The sequence below is a fragment of the Nomascus leucogenys genome, chromosome 8 (genome assembly GCF_006542625.1).
Source record: "Nomascus leucogenys isolate Asia chromosome 8, Asia_NLE_v1, whole genome shotgun sequence".
Lineage (NCBI taxonomy): Eukaryota > Metazoa > Chordata > Mammalia > Primates > Hylobatidae > Nomascus > Nomascus leucogenys.
The window spans coordinates 84,116,254-84,138,994 of record NC_044388.1 but is presented as its reverse complement, the minus strand read 5'-3'; the positions used below and the strand labels follow the sequence as shown (position 1 = coordinate 84,138,994).

The window sequence follows — 22,741 nt, the reverse complement described above, 5'->3', positions numbered from 1 at the left end:
GCTTGAAGCTACACCGATTAGAATGCTTTTCTGTAGTTACATATCTTCATCTGCCATATTGGCTGGAGACAAAAAAAAATGCCTTCTCTCCATTTTACTCACACAGATTTCTAGAAACTGACTCTTGCTCTCAAACATGCAGTATGCAGAACTCCTTGAGAAATAACATTTATCTAAGACTGAGCCTTCACAATTGTAAAAACTAATACACTCATCATCTTGCAGAAGAGCTTTCAAATGAAACATAACAAACCTAACTGGAGAGCAGGAAAAAAAAAGGGGGGTCAGGGAGACGGGACTGGATTATAGCAGCAGATAAATATTTTTCATTAAACATTAAAAACAACATCTGTTACTCTCTTTAACAGTGTGAAGATTTTATTAAGTTTGGGGTGGTTAATGACTTTCAAAGTAATTTGCAATTTAAACGTGCCTCTATCTAGTGACTAATTCATGACAGTCTTCAGCATTAACTATCAATTTTATTAACGGTTTCTCTCTCAAAAGTGAAAAAGTGGTACATCATTTCCTTGAATTGTGATAATAAGAAATAAATGGATATTCTAAAAATATTTAGTCTGTGACTTTTCTCAGTGTTTCCCATTTCTAAACTTTCCCCCTTTTTCTCCAAGAAAGGAATATCTGGGAACTAAAGAACAATTGATCAGTAAAAGCAAGAATCTCTTCTTTTCTCCTATATTATTCGTCCCCAAATTGCCAGCTGATGGTGGTCATTACATTTCTTGTAAGGACGACTTTATTCACAGAGCCAGGCTCAGCCTAAGTTGTTTAGTGAATGCAGATCAAAGTAGACAGTTTTAACCGTACAGTAATGGAGCTGACAACTTGTTTTGTTGCAATATACCTAGAGCACGGGTGAGATGATGAGAACTCAGAGTATGCTAGAGCCACAGTGCTTGCCTGTACATTCCCAACCTTCACTGTGAGTTTCAGCTTCAGCTTCTTATCACCCACTGGGGCTGTGCTCTCAACTCCAATGTGGTTAGCTGATGCTCTTAGTAAGGTCTTACCCTCAAAAAGGCTGGAAATTATTTCTTATTTTCAATCAATACTTGAAGTCAATACAACAGAAACATCAGTCCAATTCAAACTTGTGCTTATGATGTTCCTCAGGAAGACATGATACCACTGATAACCTCACCTTGGTAGTCAACCTCTTCTCTCCCTGGCTTTGCCTAATGTTAATGAGAGAATATTAATATTCCTTCTTTATCCACTTACCTATGCCAGTTAAGTCCCAGCAGGTTCCAAGTCAGCTTAGGATATCAGTAATTTGAAATATATATTTCATTAAATATGAATATATATATATAAAAAATCAATACTATCCTTTCTTTCTTTATCCCAAACCAATTTTTTTTTTTGGAATTCCGAGGAAATGTGATTCCATATTTAGAAGAGGTAAGAGAAAGAAGAAAAAGAATAAAAGGAAGCATTTTCTTTCACATGGAATATTGTATAATTGCCCCTCTTGGTATGATTTATTTTTAAACTGAACTAAGTATGTTCAAATAGACCTCAGTTTCTAAATTTTTTACAAAATGATAATTATATTTCCCTTCAATAGATCTACAAGATATTCAAATGAGGGAATTACTAAGGTCTTCTTTTATAGTATCCCCTAAAGATAGAATTGGTGGAGTCTGATGGGTGAAGAAAATAGTCTAAATCAATCCTAGTATTTCTTTGCAAACTCATATTTTATTTGAAAGATTCATGAAGATTTTGTATTTGACCCCCTAATGTAGGTGAGTGGGTCTTCTGTGTCTGCATTTAAGATTTTTTTTTTTTTTTGCATTAGCACAAGTTTTGAGCAACTTACAGTATGCACTGGTATAGTTTTCTTCACGTTTCCAATACTTGGGTTTTGCTTAATCTCTTTGTTCTTTGAGTTTATAGTCTTCTCTGAATTTGAAAACATGTTGGACATTATTTCTTTGCTTGTTTTCTATTGTATGTACTTTAAAAAAATACCACAAACTTGACATTTAAAGCAGCAACACTTTATTTGTTTACAGCTCTGTAGGTCAGAAATCCAATAAGGCATAGAGAGGTCTTCTGCTTAAACTGTTGTGTCTGACTGGGTTCTCTTTTTTTTCCTCTTTCTTTCAGAGGCTCTGGGAACAAAATCTTCTAAAATCCTTCTTTTTGTTGGCAGAATTTAGTTCCTTATGATTTTAGGACTGGATTCCCCATTTCCTGCTGGCTATAAGCCAGGAGGTGCTTTTCCTCGATGCTGCCTGCTTTCCGTGACACTTGGCCCCTTCTATCCTTGGGCCAGTATTGATATGCTGAAGCTTTCTTATGCATCAAATCTCTGACTTTCTCTTCTGCAATCAGCTAGAGAAAGCTCTCTTCTTTCCAACACTTTATGTGATTAGGCAAGGCCCACACAGATGATCTTCCGATTTAAAGGATAGTTGTGCCTTATAACCGAATCAAGAAAGTAAAATCTACCGTATTCATGTTCTGGGGATTATATAGGGTGAATACACCAGGGGCTGAAAAATGTTGGGGCTATATTAGAATTCTGTCTACCACCTTAGCTATTATTTTGTGCCCATCCTCTCTCTTATTGAGGGATTCTCATTACGTGCATATTCAGACTGCGATGCGGTCCTGCAGCTCACTGATGCTCTGTTAATTTTTTTTAGTCTATTTTCTCTCTGAATTTCATTTCCAACTATTGCTGCTGATGTATCTTCAAGTTAACTACTCTTTTTTTCTACCATGTGTAATCTGTTAATTACAACCAGTGTATGTCTCACATGTTGTAGTTGTATTTCTAGAAGTTTGAATGGGGTTTTAAATATCTTCCGTGTCTCTAACTTTTTGAATGTATGTAATACAATTATAATTGCTATTTTTAAGTCTTGACTATTAATTCTAATGCATGTGTCCTCTCTGAGATGGTTTCAATTATTTCCATAATTATATTCTGTATTCTCCTGCTTATTTGTAAGCCTGGTAATTTTTGCTTGGATATTAAGCATTATAAATTTTACTTTGTTGTGCCTATTTTTGTGTTTTTACAATATCATTGATTTTTTTGTTTTGGTTTTTGTATTCTCTGGGACACAGTTAAGTTACTTGTAAAATACCTCATCCATTTGGACCTTGCTTTTAAGATTTGTTATACAGGACTAGAGCAGTAAACAGTCTAGAACCAGAGAGGTGACAGAAATTAAGAGTTCAGTTTTGGATGTCTTAAGCTTTAGGTGCTTGTTAGACATATGAATGATGCTACAGAATAGGTAGTTGAATATATGTGTCTGGTTTCAGAGAATACATTAGTGATGGGAATATAAATTATCTTAATAATGCAAACAAGCAATTTAACACACACATAACTGTGTATTATTTAACTGAAGGAGTCTAATCAATAGGACTGGCAGGAGAAGGACACTCTGACTTTCTATGTCATTGTTGTACCATGGTTCAGTATTTTTTCAAAGTGTGGCCTCTGGATCAGCAGCATTATCACCTGGAAATTTGTTAATTATGCAAATTTGTGACTCCACCTCAGGCCTACTGAATCAGATGTTTCAGGAGTGCGGCCAGCCATCTTTTTAAATAAACCCTCTGGATAAATCTGATAAACTCAAGTTTGAGAGCCACCCATCTTGCCAATAAATGCTAGAGAGTACTTTCTGGATTACTGTGCTGTCATCTTAGCTGCCAGGTCTCAAAGAAAGCAGACGTTTCTAGATGAGGAATAGAGAAAGGACATTCTATGTGAGAGGAGCAACCCGTGAGAAGGCATTGCGTCTAAATGGCATTCACATCAGTCCCTCACTATTTAGAGTAATTTATATAATCTTTTTTACTTGAAAGAGGCACTCTGAGCACCCCTAAGTGTCAGTTTCTAATCAGGGAATTCAGTGAAAATCCTTTTCCTCCTAAAAATTTTATCTGAGCTTTCTAGAAAATACAATGTTTCAAAATACAATGTCAAACTACAATGTTTCAAAAATCCCAATTTTACAAACGTCTGTACTGTTGAAATGTGTAAATTGAAGTAATAATTATTCAATTTCTAACCCTATATTTACTTTGAGACTATGGACAAATCAGAAATTCAATTTTCCAGATATTTTTACTACTGTAACATTTCCTATAAGAGCTTAACACATGCCTAACACGTAAGTATTTAACAAATACTTGCAAATATAATTTGTATTATTTCAAAAGCACTGACCGTTCTCTTGGTGCACTTTGAAGAGTGTCACAGGGGCTCAGTGATTCATAGCTAGTGTTCTAAGTAATCTCTTCCATTTAGGTAGTATGCATTTGCATACCATAAAAGTAGAGCATGATTAATTGCATTGTTTATAGCCCTAATAAAGTACTATTTTGGAATAAATATGGCCTGCCTGTAAAGGTATTATTAAATACCACACTTTCTTCTTTCTCAAAAGTAAAAGATAGATATTACCTGTCTAACCTCTCCCTAGATGGGCTGGATCAGACACTTATAAGGGGAGCATAGTGCTGAGACATGGTCTACAAGGCCAGAAATGTTAAATTGGCTGTCAGGTACAGGGATATAGGTTCAAGATTAGAAATAAAATACGAAGGCAAATAAAGACAGGAAATGGGGGTAGACGAAGAGTTAAGTAGGACCAAGCTGAGCCAGCCCACTATTAGTGAACTGACCTGGACGTCTCCTTTCACCTTCCCAGAACTCCACCTTGATGACTGGTTTTGACGAAATGCTTTACTTAGGATCTGGTGCACACTCTCTTCCACTTCTTAAATAGATGCCTGTTTAATTCATGTTTCAAGCAATTTCAAAACAAAAATTTCATACTTCAATACAGGTATCTAATCCTGAAATGGATTAAAATTTCCTATTTCTGTCAAAAGCATCATTCTACTTATGCCTAGGTTCAAGATTTTACAATTATACTATTAATTCTCTTTCATTAGCCACATCTCCCTTTTCACTACTTTTTATTTTATTATTTATTATTTATTTATTTATTGAGATGGAGTCTCACTCTGTTGCCCAGGCTGGAGGGCAGTGGTGTGATCTCAGCTCACTGCAACCTCTGCCTCCCAGGTTCAAGTGATTCTCCTGCCTCAGCCTCCCGAGTAGAGACAGGGTTTCACCACACTGGCCAGGCTAGTCTCAAACTCCTGACCTCAGCTGATCCGCCCGCCTCGACTTCCCAAGGTGCTGGGATTACAGGCGTGAGCCACCGTGCCTGGCCTCCATTTTGTTTTTAATGTGGTGGAATACATTACATTTTTTAGTATAATACAAGACACTAAAAAGTGTAGAAAACTTATGATGCAGTTATATTACTCAGGCACCAGGCTTGGACCCACCCATGGTCTAGGAAGTTGAGTGGTAACCACCTACCGTTAAAGTTTTTCATGCCAAAATGATATTTTTCATAAAGTGCTATACAGAAATCTGGAGTTTCAATTTGTTTACTCTTCAAGAACTTTAACAGATTCAAAACTCTGTTGTGGAGAAACCTGTGGACTGGTTGCAAATACCCTTGGAGGCTACCTCTGTGAAAAAGGGTGACTGCCCTCTGTCTGCACAAGAAAGAAAGTCAGCCTGTCAACTTTTGACAGTAAAATGCCCAATGCAACTTCTTGCTCAGCTTGTTTCTAAAACATATAAATCCCTTGTTAATCAATAATACAGCACTCAGTCACTAATTTCAGAATAGAACTATGAATAAGCTGTGACCCAGCATTTCTCCAAGACTGCTTGGAACATCTAATACTTAAGAAAGATAGCTTAATAGGCATGTAAATCTTTTAATTCTCTAGGTTCAATAAATTCTATCCTGACATTTAGATAACCAGAAATAAGGTACTAGAGTAATATTGCTTCAACTGTCCTTAGGAATCTCTTTGTTCATGAGAACATCAATTATGCACTGAATGATGCAAGATGTGGGAGATACCATTCTGGGTACTTCGGAATATCAGAGGAAAAGGAAACACAAACCATTTAAGATGGCATGTTCTGACTGCAACTCTTAGAGAGGGTTAATAGTAAAAATTTTCATACATAGAATATTTGTGTATTTTTTAAAATCAGTATTAATATTAATTAACATGTATTTTATAATCGATCTTGAGAAAAAAGCACAATAGTTCTTATTCTTATTTTTATCCCACAGACTAATTTAATAAATATTTATTGATTGACTTCCACGTATAATAGAAATATGATGGGAAACCAGGCAGACATAGTCCCCATCTCGAAGAAAAATATACTAAAGAAATCTTGGGAAGATTACAATTAAAGACATAGCCATATTAAAGCTTTAAGATCGTTTGAAAAATTGTAAAATAATCAATTATAGGTAATGAAGCCTGAAGAAAATAGCGGGAAATTCGTTACACCTAAAAACTTACCCTATCGGAAGCTATTCTTTTTAAGGACATAATTTATCTTTTATCTTCCTGATACTAATATTTATTCTGAAAAAGACTGAAAAGTTCATATAATTTCTTCTTATTGGCAATGATGATGACTTTATTTCTCAAAATACAACTGTTTACTTTAAAAAAGTCAAATGATGAGAAATCCTTTACTAATCCTATTTCTTGTTAAGTCACATAAAATGCAGAACTCGCTGTACATAATTATCTCATTGGATCACCTCTATTTCTCTACTCCCTATTTTTTGTTGTGATTTTATATTGTCCATTTTTAGGTTACCTTCTTTACTGTATGCGGTTTCAAACTTGCAAAGACAGTTTTTGGAAGAAGCAAAGCATAGCAAACTTTATTAAAGATGTGCAAACACGTTGAAAATACATTCCGCATATTAGGTAGAAATTCTCCATTCCATATTAAGTGTAGTTTTTTTCTTAATTCCATATGAAGGGCAGTCATTTCCATATTAAGCGTAGTGACCACCTACAACATTCACAGAGTGTATTACTTATGCCCTTTAAGAGCAAGCACCACCCATTATATATGTATGTATATTTTTGTGTGACCTGTGAAAAACTCTATTAGGACCAACATCAGTTTTCCACTTTCTCTTTGTTAAGGAAGAGACTTGATCACGATTTGGTGATGTAGGTTTTGTGAGTGGCAATGCACACAGGCCAGGGCAGTGTATCATGTACACTGTGTCCTCATTCTCTATATTCATAGCCTTCATTTCAGCTGGGGCTGGACATGTGGTCCAGTTTTTGCCAATGATGACAGAGAAAATCTGATGAGAGGATTTCTAAAAACCTTTTCCTTTCTTATAAAAAGTTCACGGAATTGTCAGGCACTGCCTTTTCCCCTACCTTCACTGATTAAGAGGCCATGTCAAAGATATGACATATATTTTGTGACTGTGAGATGTTACCCAAGATGGAAGCCAACAGCCTCAGAATGTTGGAGAAAAGTTCAAGATCCCAGATGTTAGTGGGTAGAGGAAATGGGGAGATGTCAAAGGGTATAAACTTCCAGTTATAAGAGGAGTTAAGTTCTGGGAATCTAATGTACAGTAAGGTGACGATAGTTAATAATAATATATTGTATACTTGAAATTTGTCAAGAGAGTAGATTTTAAGTATTCTTATCACATATGCATAAAAGAAAATTATGTGATGTGACAGATATGTTAATTAGCTTGATTATGGATAACATTTCACAATGAATATGTATATGAAAAAATCATGTTGTACATCTTGAATATATGCAATTTTTATTCATCAATTATACCTCAATAAAGCTGAAAACAAAATACTGACGTTATGTCATTTTTAAGAAGCTGAACCAGCACTAGCAATATCTGCTATGGTCTTCTTACTATGTGAAGGAGATGAACTGCCACATATTTAGAAAAGTATTAGTTGGGTTTTCAGTTTATGGCAGCTGAATATATTCTTAACTTATGCACTTTCATACCTTTTCATTAGTAGTACTCAATAAATAATTCTTCAAATTGTTCTTTAATCAAGATGTCATGTATGTTACTTGTCACCCTCCCACTCGAGTGATCTAAATTAGTTGCTCACTAATTTTTGCCAGAGCTAGTCAGTAGACCTTTAATAACTATTTACCAAATGAAAATGAATAACATTTTTATAATACTCATTTATGTTTTCTTGCTACATAAATTTCCTTCTCTTTCCTGTAATCTTGAGGTCAATTTATTTTTCCAGATCATAATTTTGATCATGCCTTTTTCCCTGTTTATGTACGTTAAACGGCTCCCCAGAGTCTACAGAAATCCAAATTTGTTACTCTATTATTAGCAATCACTCAAAATCTACCCTTAATATTTCTTTTCAATCTAATTTCACATTATTGATTATAATCCAAACAAATGGCTGTTACTTTTTCTTACATAGCTTACCAACTTTGGGGAAGGGATACTAATTATTTTGCTGAAATGACTGGCCACTCCTCATTTGTGCCTATCAATCACTTGTTTCTCTTTTCAGTTCCATCTCAAATTTTATCTCCTCCAGAAAACCTTTCTTCACTCCTCAATTTAATCTACCTCCACCAAAGTGGAAACAATATTCTCCTACTCTGAACTAGGAAACAGTAACTTATTTGTGATTTCCTAATCACTTATAAATGCTGCTGAATATTATAGGTTTCTAAGTACAAGGCTTTTCTACTCTACTATATTTGGGATACTGTCTGTGCTTTTATGAATTTTGTTGCAGTGTAAAACACACAGAGGTAATGGAATATATATATTGTAATATATATACAGAAACTATAAAAATCATAAGTATAGAATCTGATGAATATTTAGGCACATGAATAATGTACATATTATTATATATAACTCCCACTTAAATGAAGATATAGAACAAAACCAGTATATCCAGAATCCTTTCTAATGTTTCTTCCCAGTGACCATCCTCTGTGAAAGGTAATCACTCCCCTGATTTCCATCATCATATATTAGTATTGCCTGTTCTTGAACTATATGTAAGTGATATCATTTGTTATGGATTCTTTTGTGTTTGGCTTCTTGTGTTTATGAGTTATATTCATGTTGTTCATATGAATGTAGTTTGTTCCATTTCATGAATATAGTATTTTGTGTGAATGTACCATAATTTTTATCCATACATTTATTTTATTCAAACATAACTTTTATGTTTATTGGTAAACATTTGGTTTGCTTCCAGTTTTTCACTATTACAAATAATGTTGCTATAATCATTCTTATACAAGAGTTTTGGGAACACAGTAGATACATTTCCACTGAGTATATATCTGAGTGTAGAATTTCAGGTAATAGTGTGCGTGTAAGTCCAGACACTCTGCTTTGCAAAGTAAAAAGAAAAAAATTCTCCACTTGCATCACAGATGACTGTAAATATGTGGATCTACTTCTGAACTCTCCATTCTGTTTAATTATATTCTTTGCCTGTTTTTATGCCAAACATCACACCTTTTCAATAACTATAGCTTTATAATAAATCTGAATGTCTGATAGGGTAAATCTTCCATTTTTTTTATTTCTTAATTTTCTCTACCATTCTTGTCAATACATTAAAAAGAATATAACTGTTATAAGTACATGGAACTATTTATTACAGATTAACTTAGAAACATTTGGCATTGTTAAAATTCTGAGTTTTCTAATTTATGGAAATAGTATATCCCTTCATTTATTTAGGTCTTCTTACATTTTTTGTCATAATTATCTTGTAGTTTTCTATGTTGAGGTTTTGCATCTCTTTTCCTTAAAATTTTTTGTTTGTTTGTTTTGTTTTGAGACAGAGTCTCGCTCTGTCGCCCAGGCTGGAGTGCAGTGGCGCGATCTTGGCTCACCGCAAGCTCAGCCTCCTGGGTTCACGCCATTCTCCTGCCTCAGCCTCCCGAGTAGCTGGGACTACAAGCGCCTGCGACCACGCCTGGATAATTTTTTTGTATTTTTAGTGGAGACAGGGTTTCACTGTGTTAGCCAGGATGGTCTTCATCTCCTGACCTTGTGATCTGCCTGCCTCGGCCTCCCAAAGTGCTGGGATTACAGGCATGAGCCACTGCGCCCAGCCAGAATTGTTTTTATTTTATTTCTTTTACTTGCCTTATTGAACTTGCAAAAAACTCCAAATGATAATAAATTGAAGCAATTATAGCTGGAATCCTTGTCCTGCTCTCTTTCCCAATCTCTGTCATTCAATATTTTATTGCTAATGTGACTTTTGCTGGAGGATTTTTGCATATATGCTTTATCAGATTTTTTTAGACTATGATTTCTGGTTTAATAACAGTTTTTAACGTGAATAGGAAGGATTAGCCTTCTAATCATAAGTGTCTGGTACAGAAGTTATACATCCACAGTAAACAAATTAAAAGCTGGTCAAAATATATGAAATGACTGTTTTTAGCTATTGAGACAAGTAGTGTTGGGCTGTGATTCCTCATAAAAGGGAAACAAATTAGATGGTCCCTATTGAATTTTCAGCTTTCTTCATGGTCGCAATGTCCAGACGCCAGTGCAAGGAGGGGAAACTGAAGGAGAATAAGGTGGTTACATTCAGTTAGAGCCTGAGAGCAGAATTTAGTTAGGCTGAAGCAGCTGGAAACTGTGGAATGTAATACCAGAGAGGAGACTGCCACACAAAGAACTCCAAAAATGTGAGCAAAGATCCCCTGTACTCTGTTGTCAAATACTAAGCTGTGCATCAACAATGTTGTTGCATTATATGTGGATATGGCCAACACCCCAAAATATGGTGCTTCTGTCTCCCCCAAAGCATAGAATGAAGTTGTTCTCCGGAGTCTCCTTATCTACCTAAAGTCTGGACCTGTCACAGAAGAAAACAATGACCTCTGGTCACTTTCTTAAATTTTCATTAACTGAACTCTGATCACAGGATGAAAGATTGAAGTCTGGCCACATACCTGGGCACACTTTTGTCACTAACCACTGTCTCTTCTGTGAGCCCAAAAGACTTCCTTCCAGCCATTGTATGTTCTTTAAGCTCATTGAATTTCCCTAACAATCATTTGCTACCCCACCAAAATCATCCACACTTCCCCATCTCACTTTTCCCTAAGAAGGAGAGCATGTAACCATTTGTATCCCATTGCATGGTAATCACTCTGTGGTTCTCCCCCAGGTACATTAATAACTTTGTATGTCTTTTCTCCTATCAATCTTCCTTTTTTTCAGTTTGATTTTCAGCAAAACTTCAGAAGACAAAAGGGAAAGTTTTCCCATGGGCCAACGTGGATATGTATCTGTAATAGTCTGCTCAGCCTTCTACAGCAAGATGTTGCAGACTGGGTGACTTAAACCAGGGATCCTCAAACCCTGGCCATGGATCGGTATGGGTCAGTGGCCTGTTAGGAATCAGGTCACATAACAGGAGGTGAGTGGCCAAGCAAGCATTACAGCCTGAGCTCTGCCTCCTGTCAGATCAGTGGTGGCATTAGATTCTCATAGGAGCACAAACCCTATTGCTAACTGTACTTGCAAGGGATCTAGGCTGCATTTTCCTTATGAGAATCTAATGCCTGATGATCTGAGGTGGAATAGTTTCATCCAAAAACCGTCCTCCATAGTCCCCTCCATGAAAAAAATTGTCTTCTGCAAAACTGGTCCCTGGTGCCAAAAAACTTGGGGATCGTTAACTTGAACAACAGAAATTGGTTACTCACAGATTTGGAAACCGGTAAGTCCAAGATCAAGGTACCTACTGATTTGGTTCCAGGGCTCTTTTCCTGGTTTGTAGATGGCCATATTTTTACTGTATACTCATATGACCTCAACTTTGTGCACGTGTCGGGGAGAGAGAAAAAAGCTCTCTGATACCTCTTCTTAGAAGGGCACTTAATCTAATAGGATCAAGGCTCCACCTTTAAGACTTATAGGCCCTGTCTCCAAAAAGTAGTCATATTAGGGGTTAGAGCATCAACATATAAATCCAGGGAAGGGGTTGGCAGGAGTTCCCAATTTTGTCCATAGGAGCTTCTGTTGTCTGTTTCCCTCCCCTTTCATGTGTCTTACTGTACCTGGTAATTTTTGCCTGAATGTCAGAAATTATACATATATAATTATTATCTCTGGGCCATATTCTCTTCTACCACCAATGATTCATCTTCCTCTAGGAGGCAGCTAGAGTATGAAACAGATTACCTTAATGCAATCAAGACCAATCAGATTTACGGTTGGTTTATTGCGGTCATAAGGCTCAGATGCTTTTTAATTTGCCTCCACTCCTAAGGCATAGCTCTGCAGGGTCTCTAGCTGGAGACCTAACTCCAGTTATTGTTTGATCAGATACTTGCATAGGCTGAAAACTCCTCTCTCCCTGGCAGCAGCTTTCTGTTTTGCTTCTTAGCCTCTTTCCATGTTCACCTTAAAGTATTAGGATATTCCTCAAAAGAAAATATCCAGAGTGTTCCCTTTTCCCCATCTCTGAAAACTCTGAGACCATTGTCCCCAAGTCTTACTTGTGTCCTAAACAAAAATTATTCACCAGCCCCATGCAGTTACCAAAACCTGCTCAGCTTATCTGTTTTGGTTATGGTCCTTTGTCCTGTTTTTCAGATTCTCACTTTCCCAAGACCATAACCTGGCAGATTCCCTGAGGGGAAAATGTCTTCTTATTCTCTGTTTTTGATTTTCTGCTTCCTCATTTGCCTTAGCAGCAATATGGTCTTTTCAATTTGATTTTTAAACATTTTATCCAGCTTTTCTAAATGTATTGACTGAAGTATTGGTCTGCCATGAGCTGCTGCATCAGAGCCAGAAGTGAAAGTATGACTCTTCGACATGTCACTTAGTACCTAATATAAAATAATTGTTAGCTAAATCTAAATATTTAGTGACTGAAAAAAAGAATAAACAAATGAACAAATTAAAAAATACTTTTTTTACTTAGTAAAGAGACCTTGATCAAAGTGCTGAATCTAATATTAAATTTTCTTGGAAATTATAACAATGTTCAAACTATCCTATCAACTGTTGCATTTTTTTTCTCTTTTTTTGGGGGGTGCATGGGTGTTAAGTTACAGAGGTTATAGTAGAAAGAAATTCTGGGGACAGGATATACAGGAATATTTCACATTTTCTTCTTCCACCAATGTAATAATTGAGAACTGGAAATATTAGTTAAATTAGTGTAAGAATACGTAGAGAAGCTTAATCTTTTCTGCTAGTTACTATAATTTTACAAAAGGACAAGAAGTATATTAGGTTAAAATTTCTTAATGTTGGGTTAATTGTAATAAATAAGAGTTCTTTAATTTTAGAGCACCTGATTAGCTTTATTTAACATATGAAATGCTAGTCAATGAAAATTAAAAAGGGTTAATGTTTTGACATGCATATTTCATTATTTAGCCTTATATTTCTAATATTTTCAATGCATATTAATAAAATGAGTTGAGAACTTGGCATTTCTCCTACAAAGAATAAGAAGATAGACAGTACATGAAGATTATGACCTCCTATTCCAGTTTTCCTCCAATTTAAATTTGGCAAATCTCAGTTTAATATTTACAGATAAATGATGGACTACAGGTAACTTCTAGCTACTGTGGAGTTAACATGATTTTCAGATGCCTATTTAAGGCATGATAGATGGAAAATGTCTAAACCTTAATTTCTTTCTTCTTATTTTTATTTTTTTATTTTATTTTTTGAGACAAGGGTCTTGCTCTATCACCCAGGCTGGAGTGCAATGGCACGACCTCAGCTGACTGCAACCTCCACCTTCCAGGCTCAAGTGATTCTCCCACTTCAGCCTCTCAGGTAGGTGGGACTATAGGCACATGCCACCACACCCAGCTAATTTTTGAATTTTTTATAGAGACAGGGTCTTGCTATGTTGCCCAGGCTGGCCTCAAACTCCTGAGCTCCAACGATCTGCCTGCCTTTGCCTCCCAAACTGGTGGTATTACAGGTGTAAGCTACCACCCCCAGCCTAAACCTTAATGTTAAATCTACTCTCTTACTTTAATTTACAATTCAGCCTAAAGAATCAAGATTAAGTATAGAAAAGTGCTGATGGTCTTTGATTTGAAGAGGTCATAAGTGTAAAAGAAAAATTGCACTGGACAGAGTTAAACAAGAAGACTTTATTCAAGACGACTGCAGTAGGGAAGACAGATTGAACTCAATCCCAATGACACACAAGGCAGGAGAGTTTTTAAGCACTGGGATGAGCTAATGAAAAAGAACCAGAGAACTATAGGCTGATGTGGTCCACTGTGTTTGCTAATTGGTGCTTATGGAAGTTAGGTTCCTAGCCTCCCACCTAGACTGGGAGATAGGAGCCCTATCTTCTTTGATGATTACATTTCAAAGGAATGGTTCCCAGGTCCTTGAAAAATGAAATGCCTGGATTGTAAGACTGGGAAGAGATTGGGAGAAGATTTACATCTCAAAAAGTCAGGAAATTATTTACACTAAAAAATTGTCTGAGGTAGGCTGGGAGCAGTGGCTCACTCCTGTAATCCCAGCACTTTGGGAGGCTGTGGCAGGTAGATCACTTGAGGTCAGGAGTTCTAGTCCAGCCTGGCCAACATGATGAAACCCCATTTCTACTAAAAATACAAAATTAGGTGGGCATGATGGCAGGAGCCTGTAACCCAGCTACTCTGGAGGTGGAGGTGGCAGTTAGCCAAGACCGTGCCACTGAACTCCAGTCTGGGTGACAGAGCAAAACCTCATCTCAAAAATAAATTAAAAAAAAATTGTCTAAGTTAAATTAGGATGTCAGGGCCCCTAATATCAAGAAGAAACCTATTTAATGTTTAGTCAAGCTGAGGGGAACATTAAGGCCTTCTTGGTCACCATGTAGCACAAAACCTGTGGGATCCCATATAGAAACTTTGTCTCTCTTTTTTCCTCAGTCCACATTTGGAATAACAACAATATAACACTCCTTTGGTAGTTATATTTTCTCACCTTCTTTACAGAAGAAGAAATCCTTACTTAGAAAAGGTAAGTAACTTGACCCTAATGACCTAGCTGGAAGTGACAGGTCTCTGTGAGATTCAAGAGTCTATTTTCCTAACCATTGTGTTACGGAGATGAAATAGACCTAATTGTGACATCCTTTTCCTCTTTTATGCCCTTTTTATTTACCCTTATGTTGCCTTTATCCAAATTAATTCACTGGGGTAGTCTAACAAATCTAGTTTACATTTCATTAATTATGTGAATGTTAATAACAACTCTTAACCCCAAACACTACCACAGTTCAATGACAAAGGTTATTAACGAGGATATAAATCCTCTATATGTACTGGATGGCTCCCAAGGAAACAGAGAGGATTGGCATGTTTTACTATCAGGGTTATCAGAGTCACGTTGTAGGCAGCTCCCTTCTATCAAGTCAACAAATAAAATAATGGTAACTACCTTTTTTGATGGATAACATGTTAGCCTCTGTGCTAAGAGATTTGCTTAACTTTTTTCATTTAGCTGACCTAGTATCTAGAGAGATAGCAGTGTTATCCATTTTAAAAGTGAGAAACCTGAGTTTTAGAGAAGCTAAGTAACTTGCACAAGGAGAAGTCACTTTAGCAATATTCATAGTTATTACAATTTGAATCTGGAATTGAATTTGCATTAGCTCATTCCCATGGCTGTGTTCAAGGGCTACCCTCTACTGCTCTGGTTCTGGGCAATATGTCAGCTTCTTCCCTCTTTTCTTTCTGAAGGAGACCACACAATGTCACCCCAAAATATGGCACCCTAGTATGCTTAAGTATTTTGAAATGAAGGCCCTTGGAGATCAGCAGGTGCTAGGAGAGGCTTTTCCCCTATCTGCAGAGGGACTGGGCACACCCAAAAAGAAAACAATTACCTTCTGTCCCTTCCCTGAGTTTTCATTCAGTAAACTCATATTGTAGGGAGTGGGGAATGTAACTACACTATTTCATCAGGAGCCACTGTCTATTCCCCTAGACCCATTCAGTTTCCAAAGAAACTAACCATTGGTTAGGAACTACTGTCTGAGCACTGGGCCTATTCATTTCCCCTAATATTGTTTACTCTAGATTTCCTAATCTCCCTTCCCCTGTGAAGAAGGTTTTAAAAGCATATGCACTTCATTTGGTTTTGGATAATCATTCTACTGTGATTTTTTTTTTAACCCACGCATAATAAAACAAATTTGTATGCCTTTTTCTTCTATTAATGTGACTTTTGTCAGTTTATTTTCAGCAAATCTTCAGACTGCAAAGGGGAAGTCTTCCCCCTTCACTCCTATGCTTCTTTCTTTTCTTCATTTTTTTTTCTGCCTTCCAATTTACCTTGACTACCTTTTTGTCAATTATCTCACAATCTTGAATAAATCAACATTTAGTAGTTATGTAGTTAAGTACTTTTATATTTGAGCAACGTGAATAATGTAATATAGTTGACTTCTTAAATGGAAGGCCTTCCCTTGGGCTTTTACAGTAATTTTAAAAAGAGAAAAAAATAAATTTTTATAAATGGAAACAAAAATATTTTCTGTCACAGGTGTAAATTTATATTAAATTTCAATTAAAATACAACTACTTATGTATTTCATAAATTTGTGGTAGAGGCCATTGATAATCAAATATATTGGTGTTCAGAAAAGGATACCTCCAAATTTGTCACTTTGGACTTCAAACAGAGCAGCTGAAGAGCAGCAAAAGCAGGGAAAGGGCTTTCTCTCATCTACCCTTAACTGACTAAGGTAAGTTCCTCCAGAAGACATACAATTGTCAATCAGGGAAGATTAAATCAGGAAAAGAGACTACAAGTCTGACACCTCCATTGAGAGACTTTAACCACAGCTACCATCAATTCCTCTGAGGGCTGCTTCTGAGAAACTTTATCTGCATAGTAAGACAGCCTTTGTTCCCAGTGCAGTTTCTCCCCTGACCCTCCCATGGCTTGTCACCATCTCCCCCTGAAAAGCCCCCAGACCCTCTTCTTTCTCTATGATATAAAACTTCAGTCATTTGAGGGCATAAAGGTATAAAATCTTTATTCACCGAGTCTTTCTTCGAGTCTCACATTTTATGGGATGCCCATGCATGTTGACATAATGAATTTGTTTGCCTTTTTACCTCTTAATCTGTCTACTGTCAAGTTTATTCCAGAAATCTAACTTTCAGGGGGTAGAAGAGAATTTTCTTTCACACCTACAAGTGCATTCTTTAAATTGTACTTTTACACCTTCAATAAAATGCTTAGGAATTCCTACATCAGTGCTTTTTAAATCCCGGCTAAAGAATTGCCTACGTAGTTAAAAAAAAAAAAAAAAAAAAGAAAAATATATTCAAACCCTGCCACACAGCCACTCTACATTGTCAGGTGTCTGTGATTAAAAACATCCCCACTGTTGATTCTGATATATAGCCTGGGATTGAGAATCTCTGCCCAATTTGTTTTTATTAACATTTTAATACATTGATCAGTTTAGCTTAAAAATGATTTAAGAAGTATTTATTTTGCTTCTGTGCTATATAAATAGCCATGTTAATGTTTCTGGATGTTCACCAAATATTTTCAGTTCTGTCTTCTGGGTATCTGATTGGATTGTATTTCCCAGCTGTCTTGTTGTTGAGAGGAGCAGTGTGTCTAATGAAATTGTACTTCTGGGGCAGAACACTTAATTGCTAGTTTAGTTAGGCCTGAGCTACTGAACATACACTAGGCAGTGCAGCAGCAGCACCATCACTTGAACTCTTCTTAGAAATGTAGATTTTTCAGGGTCTGCCCAGATGTACTGAATCAGAATCAACATTTTCATAAGATTCCCCAGGTGAACTCATGCAAGTTAAACTGTGAGAAGTCTTTCCCTAGAGTTCTAGCTTTCCCTTGTACTATGGCCAGCAATATTTGAGGTGGTAGCTGATTTCTTGGCCTGAACTCTGAGTGACTATGGTGGGCAGGACTCCCTGCCAATCAGCAATGGACATGTAGCATGAGCTAAACCTTTACGTTTTCAGATGTTTGTGTGACTTGCCTTTGTAGCATAACATATCCCATACTAACTGGATACCTTGGATGTACAGAATTTCCTTGCCTTTCTCTTCAAACTCACTTATAAAATATACAGCATCAAATCTAAACCAAAAATCTGTAAAAATGTTCAATTTAAACACAGATTTTTATCAGAAAAGGCAGAGATTTAGATTGATAGGAAAATAAATTCAAGACCAGGAAGAGACAGGACAGGACAGGAAAGGTTCCTTCAGATTGTTGAGGAAATAGCTGAATTGAGCCTATAAGCAGCCAAGAAGAATGGCTGCCTGCGTTTTGGTATTTGAAACTCTCTGGTATTAAAACCAAGGCCAAATGTGTGAGTGAGGGCTTGAGGGGATATTTTCACAATTTGTCAGATGGGCAACTCTGTTTACTAAGCAAAGGAAAAAGCAGGTGGATTCAAAAAGAGAGAGCAGGAAATGGAGAGAAGAGAGGAATACAAATAGTAACAAAGGTTTCCAGCTTACCACAGCTTGCTCTTTTATTTCAAACCCAGAAAATAGCATCGGGCAAGTTAGCCTTGATGAACTGGAAAAGTTCCACACATTAAGGCCAGCAACCCTGACATAAGGCCATATCGAGAATGAATACATCTTCTCGATGAAGGGCTAATCTTGTACAAACACATTGCAGGGTGTTTTCAGGTCCTCTAATGATCCCCAGACTCTCTCTCGCACCATATTGTTAATGGAGAAGATATTTGTGTTAAACGTTGTGCAGATTAAACTGGTGGATTATTTTCCCTGCATTTAAAAATATCATTGTGCCCCGTGGCCAGACCATTCTTAACTGAGAAATACAAAATGCAACTGAATTTTTCTTTGCTTCATTAAAGGAAGCTTGAGAAAATTTAAAGGGACTGTTCAGATTTCTTCCTTAAAATATGTCTATTTCTAGGGCACCCTATGATACCAGTGGCTTCAGAATAGGAATGAGATTATTATAGACTAGATGACAAATTTATTTAATCATTGTGGTATCCATTTATTTAAAATCTGTGTGCATGCTCTCTTTGTACCAGACACTGTATTAGGAGCTGGTGACATAGTGGGATACAAGGACAAAGCCATGCTCTTATGAAGCTTACATTCTAGGATAATTCTTTGCCATAAACATAAACCAAACACTTCCACTAGAAATGCTGACCAATTCCTGGATTCTCTGGTAAGTTTCATGAACTCATCCTGCTTGGTAGCATGACATCATTTTATGATATACTAATTTCTACCTTGCTTGACATATCAACGTCTCTATATTTTTTACTTACTCCATCTTTTAACAGACCATTTATTTAGCACTTCCTGTCATAAAACTTAACTTTCTGACAGTGCTGCTTTCCCAATGCATCTTTATCAATACTGTTTCCAAAGAAGTGGGTAAAACAACACAGTGACAAAAGAAATTTGCATATCAGTTCTCGGCTCACACTAAAAATCTATGCCACATCCACAAAGGATGCCAACTATTTACAATACCCAGGAGGCAGTCCTGGGACCAAACCAAATGGGCCCATTACCAAGAGTGCTGTTAAAATCAAGCTCCAGGCTAGTAGGAAGGAATAATGTATTGATGGAGAAATTAAGCAAGTGGACCATGTATGGATGATTTGTGGATGGGAGAAAGATAAAGAAAATAGACATCGGGGTGGAGTGAGCTGAGATAATAAATACATGTGAGTTGGCCAAGTGCCCATTTGAAATTAATGTTGCAAAGATTGAGTGTTCATGCATCAAACAATTTTTGTACACAGTTTTAAGGATTCCCCTAGGCCTGGATGTTTCCTTAAAGCCATGAAACTAGATTATACAAATTAGCTAGTGCAAGGGTACAGATGGGTAAGATTGCGATGCTAAAGAATTTGCCAGCATATCCACAACAACTGTTGCTTCTCTTATAGTGCTGTTGAAAGAATCAAAGGAGAAGATATCTATGAAAGTGTTTTACACACCAGAAAGCACTTTACTTATGAGAAGTGGTGCTATTGTTTGCTATTGTTATTATTACTGTGCTTGTTTTAATGCAACCTAGACACTGTGGTAGTGTGTCCAGAATTGGTTCCTTCCCGTGGGTTCCTGGTCTGACTTCAAGAATGAAGCCGCGGACCCTTGCGGTGAGTGTTACAGTTCTTAAAGATGGTGTGTCCGGAGTTTGTTCCTTCAGATGTTTGTAGTCTCGCTGACTGTAGGAGTGAAGCTGCAGACCCTTGCAGTGAGTGTTGCAGCTCTTAAAAGTGGCCCATCCAGAGTTGTTCATTCCTCTCAGTGGGTTCGTGGTCTCGCTGACTTCAGGAGTGAAGCTGCAGACCTTCACAGTGAGTGTTACAGCTCTTAAAGGTGGCACGTCCGGAGTTGTTTGTTCCTCCGTGTGGGTTCGTGGTCTTTCTGGCTTCAGGAGTGAAGCTGCAGACCTTCATGGTGAGTGTTGCAGCTCATAAAGGTAGTGTGGACCTAAAGAGTGGGCAGCAAGATTTATTGCTAAGAGCAAAAGAACGAAGCTTCCACAGCGTGGAAGGGGACCCCAACAAGTGGCCAGCTGCTGGCTCCGTGGCCTGTTTTTATTCCCTTAATTGGCCCCATCCACATCCTCCTGATTGGTCCATTTTACAGAGTACTGATTGGTCCGTTTTACAGAGTGCTGATTGGTCCATTTTTACAGAGTGCTGACTGGTGCGTTTACAAACCTTTAGCTAGACACAGAGCACTGATTGGTGCCATTTACAATCTTTTAGCTATACAGAAAAGTTCTCCAAGTCCCCTACCCGATTAGCTAGACACTGAGCGCTGATTGGTGCATTTACAAACCTTTAGCTAGACACAGAGTGCTGATTGGTGCATTTACAATCCTTTAGCTAGACAGAAAAGTTCTCCAAGTCCCCACCCAACCCAGAAGCCCAACCGGCTTCACCTCTCAGTAGCATGGCTTCTATGTCACAAGGTCACTGTTTCCTGGAAAGGCTCATTCTGATTTTGTTGATGCTATCATTCAGATAGATTTGTGATAGGTAACTCTGAACTTTCATTGTTCTTAATGCTCTTGCCCTGCTGAGCTAAAATAGGGCAGTATGCCTTCTGCCCTGCTTCTCAATGAAACTGCACACGTGGGTTATAAATTGAGACCTATTTATGATGAAGAAAATAGGAGGATGAAAATACAGTGCTTATCAACCTGTCACAACAGGAAGAGGCTGGAAAGTAAAGTGTCATTCTCATGCTATTCTCAGGAAGAAAACTGAATTTCCTTTCAACAAATGTCAAAAGGAAAACTTTTAGGCTGTCACTTATGGCCCGTATTTCTAGAATCTGGACCAATTTGGCTACTGCAAGGCTTTGTGAACACAGCTATCCAGAGGATGCTGTTTAGAGGGAAGGAGGTAAGATATTACCAGGATAGAATGGTGATATGCAAATGCAGCACCAGAGGACAAGAAAGCAGATACACAGAGAAAACAATTTTGGTCGTCAAATCATTATGTTAAGTTAACCCATGAATACTTACACTAACTAGAAATACATAGGGCTACTTCTCTGTCTTTGTGTGTCCACACTCCTGCTTGCAGACACGTGCACTCATGCATTCTGTCCTAAATTAGATTTCTCTAGAAGGAGGCCCTGTAAGTAGGATCACGTAAAAGAAGTTTATCTGGAAAGTGGTCCTAGAAATTACCAATAGTGGAGTAGGAAGACAAGAAAACCTAATCAAGATGTGTTTGTCGGCGGGTCACTGCTGCAGGCAACTGAGACTCTGTATTTTTGGCAGGGACTCCATATTTTGCACACCTCTGGACAAAAGTGCAAAACACACATATAATCCCACATGAGGGGCAAAGAAACCAGGACATTTATTTATCGATTTCTATTTATCTTTGGTTAAAGGCTATCCTTTTTTTTTTTTTTTTTCATTTTTATTATACTTTAAGTTCTGGGATATATGTACAGAACATGAAGATCTGTTACATGTGCCATGGTGGTTTGCGGCAGCCATCAACCCATCATCTACATTAGATATTTCTCCTAATGCTATCCCTCCCCTTGCCCCCCACCCCCCAACAAGCCCCGGTGTGTGATATTCCCCTCCATGTGCCCATATGTTCTCATTGTTCAATTCCCACTTACGAGAGAGAACATGCAGTGTTTGGTTTTCCATTCCTGTGTTAGTTTGCTGAGAATAATGGTTTCCAGCATCATCTATGTCCTTGCAAATGACATGAACTCATTCTTTTTTATGGCTGCATAAAATTCCATGGTGAATATGTGCCACATTTTCTTTATCCAGTCTAACATTGATGGACATTTGGGTTGTTTCCAAGTCCTTGCTATTGTGAATAGTGCTGTGATAAACATGTGTGTGGATGTGTCTTTATAATAGAATGATTTACAATCCTTTGGGTATATATCCAGTAATGGGATTGCTGCGTCAAATGCTATTTCTAGTTCTACATCCTTGAGGAATCACCACACTGTCTTCCACAATGGTTGAACTAATTTGAACTCCCACCAATGGTGTAAAAATGTTCCTATTTCTCCACATCTTCTCTAGCATGTTGTTTCCTGACTTTTTAATAATCGCCATTTTAACTGGCATGAGATAGTGTCTCACTGTGGTTTTGATTTGTATTTCTCTAATGACCAGTGATGATGAGCTTTTCTTTCAGGTTTGTTGGCCGCATAAATGTCTTTTTTTTTTTTAAAGTGTCTGTTCATATCCTTCTCCCACTTTTTGATGAGGTTGTTTGTTTTTTTCTTGTAAATCTGTTTAAGTTCCTTGTAGATTCTGGATATTAGCCCTTTGTCAGA

The 22,741-nt window shown here is 37.2% G+C and overlaps 1 long non-coding RNA gene across 1 annotated transcript in view; it reads left to right on the top strand.

The window, feature by feature from the left end:
• LOC105740236 overlaps positions 1-22,741 on the top strand; it is a 33,023-nt gene that overhangs the window by 7,708 nt on the left and 2,574 nt on the right. Inside the window, exons 4-5 of the long non-coding RNA XR_001116256.1 lie at positions 10,431-10,603; positions 11,142-11,340. This is a non-coding gene — a long non-coding RNA (uncharacterized LOC105740236). The remainder of the gene's footprint in view (positions 1-10,430; positions 10,604-11,141; positions 11,341-22,741) is intronic.